The 10,627-nt window shown below is 32.0% G+C and overlaps 1 protein-coding gene across 2 annotated transcripts in view; it reads left to right on the top strand.

Moving 5' to 3' along the window:
- Positions 1 to 495: 495 nt before the first annotated feature.
- Positions 496 to 10,627, top strand: part of LOC108692922 (tumor necrosis factor receptor superfamily member wengen) — a 25,302-nt gene continuing 15,170 nt past the window's right edge. Inside the window, exon 1 of one of the 2 annotated variants that reach the window (XM_018201498.1) lies at positions 496 to 936. The gene's annotated coding sequence lies outside the window, so the exon portion shown is untranslated. Of the gene's footprint in view, positions 941 to 10,627 lie in introns of both variants that reach the window. The other variant, XM_018201499.1, reaches the window with a different exon arrangement.

Below are 10,627 nucleotides of genomic sequence, written 5' to 3'. Positions count from 1 at the left end.
ATATATATATATATACACATACACACATATATACACTTTTATTATACGTACATAACAATAAAAGTATATGAAGTCCGTATAATAATTTATCATAGAATTTATAAGTAACAAAAAGAATTTTTATTTATAATTCAGTATTCATTACGACGCTTATAAAACTACATTTATCCTAAATTTTCTTAACCTCGTAACAATTTTTGCAACCACAGAGAGAAAGAAAGAGAGCAAGCAAAGGCGAAGTTCTCTCGGTCGTCTAATAAATCACAGAGGGGCCCTAGATCGCGGGCCTAGGCAATAAAACGTCCCTGCATCTCTCGATATCCTTCTCTTCACTTTCCTCTGCCTCTCTCTTTCTCTCCTTCTTCATCTCTTTCCATTCTCACGAACGAAACGCTCCCTCTCTTTCTCTCCCATCCGTCTGTCCGTCCGTCCGTCCGACTCGCCGCGATTAGGTCGTGGGCGGAAATCAGTCTGTATAACTAGTCGCGTCGCAATCGCGCGATGGTACGCACGTTTTCTTACGTGTTGCATACGTTCGGTGTATCGTGGTGAGAAACTCCGATGCTCCGTTTTTAGCGATATCATCTCGCCTTGTCGTCGTTATTCATCGAGGAGTGACAGCGTGACGGCGTCGCGACGCTCACGCGTTTCCATCATTTCCTTTATTTCGATTTCTTTCCTTCTCTCCTCTCCCTCGTTGCTTCCGATCGAAAAATTGGATGGTTCGCCAACAAACGTCGATTATTGACACACACAGTGCCTGAGACCATTCCCGGTGGTCCACGCGATACAGTGACGATACGCGAAATATTGTCACTTCTTGGGGCTGCAACGACGCGTCCTTCCCCTTCTTATTCTTCTCCACTTTCTCTTCCTCTTCGTCGGCTACGTCGCCTCGGATTACATCATGACAAACACGACACCACCGAAGGCAGCGTGAGTATGTAACCGTGCTAGCTAACACGCAACGATGTTGATCTAATTCGATCGGTGCGACAAATCGCGAGTACTCTCGCGTCGACGATACGTCTCTCGCGAGGGAAAATGTGTCGCATATATGTATCTGACATTTCATACGTATAAAATCTAAAATTTTATCTTCCAACCCCTGTGGTAAAAAAAAAATTGGAGTACTCGATATGAGCTCGCGTTGAACTGAAGAAACGATAAAATTTTTCGTCATGAGCTTTTTTTTATTTTTGTTGTAAATTCTTTGAAGATTTCAGTATTAATATACAATATTTTTAGTATTCTTAAATAGATTATACTGTTTATGCAAAATTCTAACTTATTAAGTACTGTTTATAGGATTTAATTAACAAAATATATATAAGTCTTACATTTCCCTTTTTATTAATTTGGATATTTGATTTTCTGTTACATTTTAAATGTGTCATATAAGTCATATTTTACATTAAATAATAAATAGTTGTTAAATAATATAAAGTTATATAAATTCATAAATATAAATGACATAATATTTTATTACAAGTCTAGTATAATTGTATAAGATTGCATAAAAATTTATTAAACTGACTGATCGCGTAACGATTGTAAATAAAACGCGTGATTCGCGATACTGCACGCGTCCCCGAACGATATCCGCAAGTCACATCCAAGCCCACGCGCGCGGGACATCAACGCGTGGCGGTTGAAAACAGGTGCGACGACACGCTCGCGAAATGATACATCGCGTGCTAAACTCGCTATCTGCGCTCAACGTAAACAAAACGATCAATTTCTGATACAAAACGATAACCACTGGTGGATTCAAGAGGAGCTGTAACCCCCTTCGAGTCTCTTTTTTTTTTTTTAAATATTTACAAGAAAATGTTATATATATTTTTAATATTTCTGAAGTGTTTAATCACAATTTTAATATTCCAAAAATATTTTTTAACTTAAGAAATTTTTATAGATATAAAACAGATTCTATTATATTATTCTTCTTTTTATATTCTAATATGATTTTAAATTTTAATTAAAACGTTTTATGAATTATACATTTAAGTAATACTTTTTCGATGTAATCATTTAAATAATAATTTAATATTCTGTCTTTTCATATTTGACATTAAAGAAATTTTGCTTGCGGCGAGTCAATGGCCCCTCCCTTGACAAATTTCTAGATCCGCTTCACATTTCCAATCGATTTCGACGCCGGTATATAAAACACGTGGCCGGGATCCTCGCGCTAAAGTGGATCTATTTTTTCGATGTTTATTGAAGATCTCGCTTGAAAATAAACTGCGAGCTGGACCGGCCGATACTCATCGCATCGTAAGGCCGGAGGCAAAGATTGCCACTTCGTCCTTGCCATTCGCCATCTTGCATGATTGTACTTCGTTCTAAACTTGTACCGCGGATATTCCAACAACTTATTTTCATTATACCTCGGAGAATAGCTTGGGGCTAACAATTCGATCTCAGTATAAAATTTTTCGGTTAAACTGAATTTAATTAGATCTCTTCATTTTTTCTCTCTTTTCTAAAATTTTGATTGACTTATTAAAAATGTTTGATATTTCTTTGTCATCATATTTAATAAATATTATATTTGTTTACATAATTATATTATAATTATAACTATTGGATTGGCAAGGAAATAATTGCATTTTTTTAGCTCAAAGTTGTGTATATACAATATCTTCGTTAATAATCGTAAATAATGAATGAAATTTAAATTAAAAAAAAAAGAGATTTTAAAGCTTGAAATCTCTATTTTTAAAAGCTTACCATATTTTTTAAGTTTATATGAGTTCAATAATTTTTACCAAAAACTACGAGCTGAAAAAGCTGGAAAATTTTCTTCTCACTTTGTGGGTTTGTAACGTGCCCAAAATAAATTTGAGAAAATTTTCGATTATCTATCGTGAAAGCTTGATACTTTCCCTACAAAATCGTTTTTTTTTTAATATTCCTACGATTTTTGATTACTGAGTTGTCGCGAATTAAATAAAAGGACCATTTTGACTTCAATTGCTCATAACTCCGTTAAAAATTGTCGTATCGCAATTTAAAAAAGAGATTCTTAACTGAAATTTTGTTCTATCAAAATATATTTATATTAGTTGGTAAGAAAATAATTGCGGTTTTTACTGATAGATGCCTTTCAAAAAAACGCAATTACTTTCTTGCCAACCCAATATATATATGCATGAATTTTAATTTTTTTTATTGTATAAATTATATTATATTAAATTTACAACTTAAATTATATATTATATATATTATATTTTTAGTATATTTACATCTCAATTTCTGTTAAAATTTTTACTGTGATCATCATTTTTAACTGTCTTTTTTTTGAAGATAAGCAAATTATTACTGATTGAAAAATTTTTCATACATAAAAAGAAACAGCATGAAAAAAATTATATAATGCATATTTCTCTTTTAAAAAGTTTTTTAAAAAATTGATTGTGATTAATGTGGTGCAAAGTCCTTGTTTTTCATCACGTGATCGTTATGACAAGCGGTTCAAACGATCCCTTGTCGCATTACTTAAACGCACATTTATACATTCTCACGTCGGCACGGTCGTGTAACGGCCTTTTGTCGCCGTCGGCGCGGACATGTCCGCGAAGTATTTAGGTTTCCCGCGTTGTGCGAGCCACGTCCTCGTCACAGCAGTCACGTCAATGAGTTCCTCGAAAACACCGTCGAATCGTGCCTCTTCACCACCAAAGATCGTAGATAAATCCGTATACGTCCCGTTCCGATCGGATACTCGCCCACTGACAACAGTAGAAATTAAAAACATCACTGGGAACGTTAATGATTGATCGATGGATCTCAACAGTAGTTTCCTCGATGGCATTAAATGAACAATAATGAGAATTATTTATCAATTTTTTTCGGAAAAAACTCTATGTTTTCTCGATATTTATCGATTTAAAATATTTTTTTAGGAATCTCTTAAATGATTCATCATAGCATTTATTTATTTATAAGAAGACCATCTATAAATCATAGACAACAGATTTCGAAAGATTTTTCGCAGTAGATTATTCGCAGTATTAAGATTGTCATTAATATCAGATTATTAATATTCTTATAAAAATACTTATTATCAAAAATTGTTAAATTGCTTATTAATTTAATAAGTGATATTGTTTTGGTTTTACTCATGATTACGTTTTCAAGTCCGAAAAAGATTTCGGCGCGCGGTTTACGGAATTAGATATGTACATAAATTCACACACAAATGTTTAAGCACTAATATACGCTTTGACCGAGTATAGGATTTCTCTTGTTTAATTAGATTAATATTCTCATCCAAATTTGTATCATAATTGTCTATAAATTAAAATGTTCAGCAAAACATCCGTCCGTTCAGTGCAAACAAAGCAACTCAGTGAATGCTTAATGACTTTTTATAATGACTTTTTATAATTGGTTCTTGCTTTTACTTCTTCAATGGATTTAAATGTTAGAAACCAATCATATAATAAAGAATTATTGTTGTAACACAGTCAATATAAATTTTGCATGATAAAAGTATTTTTTTTTAATATTCAGATTGTCAATAACGTTTAAATTACAGACAATTCGAAAGGAAGATATATCAGAGCTAACTTTACATTTAAAATTTAGAAGTACCAGCGGATACAGAACTTGTAATAAATTTACGTTGGCGGAAACATTATCATGTAAATGTTTTGAAGAACGCATATTGTTATTATTATCACACTTTATTCCAATAGACTTCTTGGGAATGTCTTTAAAACGTAGAGACATCTTCTAAACATCTTTAAGACTTCTCTTGAAGATCTTGCTGCATGGTATAAAATATAATCCAATTTCTTCATCCAGCCGCGTAAATTCCTCGGAATCAAGTATTCCGAGAATTCATCCGTGAATGAAGGTACATTAAAGTTTTCTTCGAAGGTACATCAAGAATTTTTTTTCAAACTTCCTTTCGTTCGAACAGGTGGGAGTATTATTTACGAGAACATGGGAAAAGTAGTGAAGACGTTTCAAATTGCACGTGGTGTAAACGATTTTCTAGGCACGTGTACCATATTGTCTTCCGAGAAGAATTTCGCCTATCGTATTCACTGTTACTAAAAGTTAAAATCAATATTTGCAAGTTCCTGTTTAATTGAAAACATATTTGATACGTTTATAAGAAAACATTTTTAGCTTTGTATACTTAAGTAACTTTTAAATTAAATGTACATTTTAAATTAAATGTACATTAAATGTTAATTTTGGTTATTCAATCAATTGTATTCAATTAAAGATTATTATTCAAGATTATTAAGTAGAAATATTTAATTTAATTTTTAATTCAAAAAATAGAACAAGTTACAGATGTTCGTTACTGCAAATTTGCTTCGATTAAAAATTAATGTATTCTACCACGATATGGATTACTATCTTTCTGCGTTTTTTCTCTCCTTTTTTATTAATGGACTCTCAACACATTTACTGATATAACTGACAAGATACATCATTATATTATATATATTTATATGTGTCAAGTATTAATTTTCTTTTGTTCACAGTCACTTTCTAGAGTATTATTTTCTTATTATTTTGATTTCTGATATTATTGCGCTCGCAGCGCACAAAATGAAAAATATATATTTTAGAAGTATAATGAGTTTTGCAATATTATATATATTTGTTTTATAGCGGATGTTTGAATAAGTTTACCGCAACATTGAGAATGACTCGAGCGAAGTCGAAACGTGTTTTTGTCCTTTGTAATTATTATATGAATTTTATGATTTAAATTAAACTTCTTTGTTACAATTATTGGCTCTTTATTCTTCTTTTGCCTATATTGTTTTATACTTACAGAGCCTCATTATTATTTATTAAATTGCAGAAAGTTGGAAAACGTAATTTTTATCCATCTGTTTTTTCAACATTTAATATTTTTTATATATGTATATTGTGTGCTGCTGTGATGAACGGCCATTGTTCCACGATGAAATGTAATTCGAGTCGTCACTTTAAAACTGTTTGCACGCATTCCGGGGAGGGAAAGAACCGTCTTATTAGCGTCATTAAGCGAACACGTGCGGCCGTATCAAGCGCCGGCATTCTTTCTCTTCGGCAGACGTTGCTCATAAAACACTGTCGCGGATTCCCCTCTTCCTGCAGATAAATTTATATACTGCATACTTACGTTGTAGCTCCATTTATTCTGCGATTATGAATTATCGGTTGAAAATGTATGCGAGCGTATAACGATGAAGAATATTTTGGAAAAATAAGCTCAATTGTATTCTATCGGATAAACGTGACGTTTTTCAATGAAATAATCGATTAAGTTGTCAATATGCTTATATTAAATTAATTGATTAATGTTGTAATTGATTAATGTAACTATTTTTTAATATCTCTATGTTGCGTTTATTAAACAAATTTCAATTATTTTGAATTAATAATAATCGGTAATTATTGGAATTACAATCTTGACACAATTAAGAACAGTTTTTCTAAAAAATTAAAAATTTTGGACTATCAAAATTATTATGTAGATACTTATAATATATGATATTTATTATATCAATCAGTTTGAGAATCTTACATAATTATTTTGATGTGGTCTAACGGAATTTATTTTTATATCTATATCTAGACAAAATTTTAAATACTTTAGCAAAAACTTTCGATACTTTAGCACGTTCTTTCCGTATATAAATCACAGTCGAAAAGATTTTATTTCTACGACGTCGAACGCGATCGAGAAATCCGTTTCTCGTAAAAGAGCGTCACGTCTGAGCCTATAAGACGCAAGGTTGAAGAACGTATAAACCGGTTTAGGTCCTTATTCTTTGGAGTCGGGGCAGTTTTTTAGTTACTATTATTAGAGGCACACATGTGGCCGTGTTAAGCCATTTGTCGACGGCGACGGGACAGTGACGAGAGTATCATTTAATAAACGATCAATCAGAAACGTACGTACGTTGTAAATTGATATCATTCGATTTCCGTTATTTCTAAAATTCAGCGTCTATATTACTATATTGCGGATTCTATATTACTCAAAATCACAATTTCGTCGAACAAAAGTATTTTACGGAATCTCGCGATAAACTCGAAGTGTACATATAGTTTTACTATTTTCTATTAGAGATTCCTTTATTCGAACAAGGTTGCGAACAACAATCCGTCTCACCGAGCTAAGCCTCTCCCCCGCACACGGCACACGAGCGATGCTGTTGCCTCACCGTGACAACCGACTCGTGTCCGTAATCGTTTTCGAAGCGTGCAATTGGCATCCTAATCACGGAGAGATGAGCTCGGCGGCGGAAGATTGCATTTGCAACGAACGAGCGGCCGGAGTTCCACGAGAGCGAGCGGATCGCGGGGTGTCGCGTTGCATTCTGATCGCGCGATTGCGTGCACGTACGTGAAACTTATGTGCGTGCCCGCGAGAGAAATATGACATGCGGCGATTTGAAATGGACGGAGGAGCATCTTTATGTAGGCTTCTCGCGCGTATAAATGATAGATATATCACGTATCATTCTTCTAGGTCGATATTCATTTGATTTTATATTCAAGATCATGAGACTCCTGTTTACTCATCGCTATATCATCTCGGATTATTGCAGTGTTAGAAACAAAAAAATATATATGCAGTAAAAATTCTTGAAACTTATATTTGAAATAAATATTTTTCAGTAAAACGATAGTTGTAATCGGTAGAAATAAATATACCTAAGTAGTATAACTAAGTTTTTATTTTAGGACGAAATTAAATCGTACTTAGATATTTTATATATTAATTAATTTATCAGTGTGGTATAGCTGTAAATATAAATTATTTTGTTTTTGATTATGCATAGTTTATTTCCAGATATATAGTTTTTATTAATTAACGAAACAAAAGAAGAATTTTCGCTATATTTTACAAGTCGATTGTAAGTATTGTTTTATTTCATACATATTTCTATATTAATACGTTTTGAAGAATTTTTATTTTATATTTTCTCTACACTTTTAATGTGATAATCTGAATTTAATGTGATAATCTAGTATTAATGGACTAGCAGGAGTTTTGAGTCTGAAACTCTCATAATATTACTGTATGCAGTCATTTTATTACATGGAGTTTTAATTCTTGCATGTCACGAAAACAACATACACTGGATATTGTGTAAATATCGCATAAAATTTATGTTTATTTTATTTCTATAAAATCTGTAAAATAAATATATCTAACAACAAAAGATAAACAATAAAATATAAATTTCTTTGTACTTAACTTGAAACATACGGCAGATCTCAATCAAGTTTAATCGAGAGTTTAACGATGTTCAAATTTTTATAAAATTCTACGTCCTTTCATTCTTTTCCTGTTTCGTTCTTTTCGCCTTCAGCTCAGACAACGCTTGTCTTTCTGCGCGAGTCAAAAGAAATCTTTTCCATTGAAAAGGCTCGCTATCGGATCACCATTAGATAACGAAAAAGTTTGCGTACACTTTCAGCGGATGCATTTATAGCCACAAAAATAGCGCGCTTATTTCGGTCGATTGACGCACGCTGAATTTAGTGAGTACTCTGAATTCTTTTTTTTTTTTTAATACTTCACTTTTAATATTGAAAGCCGCGTGAATTTTTTTTTTCTATAGTAAGTGACACGAATGGTTTCAACAATTATAATTGTATATGTATATATATATATATATTTATAATTATTATATTTATAACAACAAGCATTTTTTATTTATTAATTATGTTACACTCGCATTTTAGAAATCTGGATCAAGTATCTCGACATTTAATTAATTAAGCAATTTATTCTCAAATTATATTATTTGACAAAAAAATGTACTGAAATATTTCAACAGTAAATCCTTTAGTGTGCTAGTAATTTTTATCAATCAATTCTTCAAAAGATATATAATAAACATAGAAACATTCATTATAATTGAATTCACAAAAAATAAAATATTTCGCATCGACAGTTGCGAAATACATTGAAATCGAATTTTCGCCACAACGGAGTATTAATATACTGGAACCGCGACTGTGACATTTTTGACTCATCTGATAATTTTTCTTGTCCAATTTATTTGGATTTGTACGTGGAGTTTTAGTGATTTTTTTATAAATAATCATAATTACAAGTAATTTTATTTTTATGATGACAACTTTTCTTGTAAAAAGAATTAGATTTATCTTGAATCGCGATTGGGTTAATTTAGATTCGCGATTCTGGTGTTAATTACGGGAATAGTCTTGTCGTACAGACAGAGCGTTGATGGATGTAGCTTGCGATGCGCACCATGTACTGTGGATCACACAAAATCTGCAGATTGTAAAGGTTTTCTGTGCACTCAGCACCCACATACGATTTACACACACAATAGCAACGGCATACACGCTCGCTCGTGCGCGGAAACGAAAGCGCGTAGACGGCTGGCCGCGAGCTATGACGTAGATGGATCGCGATTCAACGGCGGATGTAATTACATCGCGAACGAGCCGGAAGTGGAAACGGTCCGAGCGCTTTTGCGGCCTAAAGAGCGGCTTTATACGCTCGAATTACGCCGATCGACCGCGATCGACATCGCTGACTCTCCATTATTACATTCGCAACGTGACGGAGAGATGACAAGCTTGTTGTTGTCTGTCACATGCAAACGTGAGATCGATGGCTTTCTGCGGTTTGAAACTTTCAATCTTAGCGGAAAAGATCTCAAAAAGAGAAATAATAGCTTGACTATTTTAAAGCAATAAATTAAAAATAATTGATGACAAATTAATTAGTTTTTTTATAAATCAAAATACTGTTTTACTTTATTATTCTTCATTTCTTTGTCAAGAATAAATATTATTTGTTCATTATCATTTGTTCATTATAATATTTTATTTATTAAAGTATTGGTTATGTCTAGAATTTTTCTAGACTTTAATTTAAATTTTTCCGAATAAAAAAAAAATACGCGATACAAGAAATAGATTGAAATGGAATTACTTTTCTCATTTTGAGATTTATGCGATTTAGATAAATTCTTTAAATTAATTTTTCCCATGCTACATAGAAAGGACATTTTGAAATTAAAAATGCTGAAATTAAAAAATTTAGTTAGATACAGATGTGAAAATAATTTTATCAGAAATTATCAAAATAATTATGTACAAATGTTCAAACTGATTAAAATCAAAACTTTTTTGCAGCATTGCTCATCATGTTTGAAATTACTACGTAATTATTTTGATGTTCTAACAAATTATTTTCAGATCTGTATCTAGCTAAATTTTTATTAGACATTTTAATAAAATCGTTCTTTCTGTGTATTTAAAATAAATACTGCGTAAATCACACACATGTATCTTATCAAACAAAATCAAAACGAATAATTAATCTGATAATGGATTTAAGTCACAATTAAATATATAACTGACTTACGCTCGTTTGTTACTTTCGTACCAATGTAGCTTAACTTTAATCTCGATTTAACTTATCATTTATCTCTTAGAATTAGAAGAAGATAAAGAATAAATTGAACCGAGATTCAAATCTTACATTGATAGAATTGGGCTTTAATTTTTATCAAACAAAACAGAAATCCTCACGATTTCTACACGGAAATACAAATATCATAACATGTTGAGAAAGCAAGGGAGAGAGAGAGAGAGAGAGAGAGAGAGAGAGAGA

This window comes from Atta colombica, unplaced genomic scaffold (assembly GCF_001594045.1).
Source record: "Atta colombica isolate Treedump-2 unplaced genomic scaffold, Acol1.0 scaffold83, whole genome shotgun sequence".
NCBI lineage: Eukaryota > Metazoa > Arthropoda > Insecta > Hymenoptera > Formicidae > Atta > Atta colombica.
Note: the sequence above shows the minus strand (reverse complement) of the source record. Positions and strands in the feature narration are given on the sequence as shown.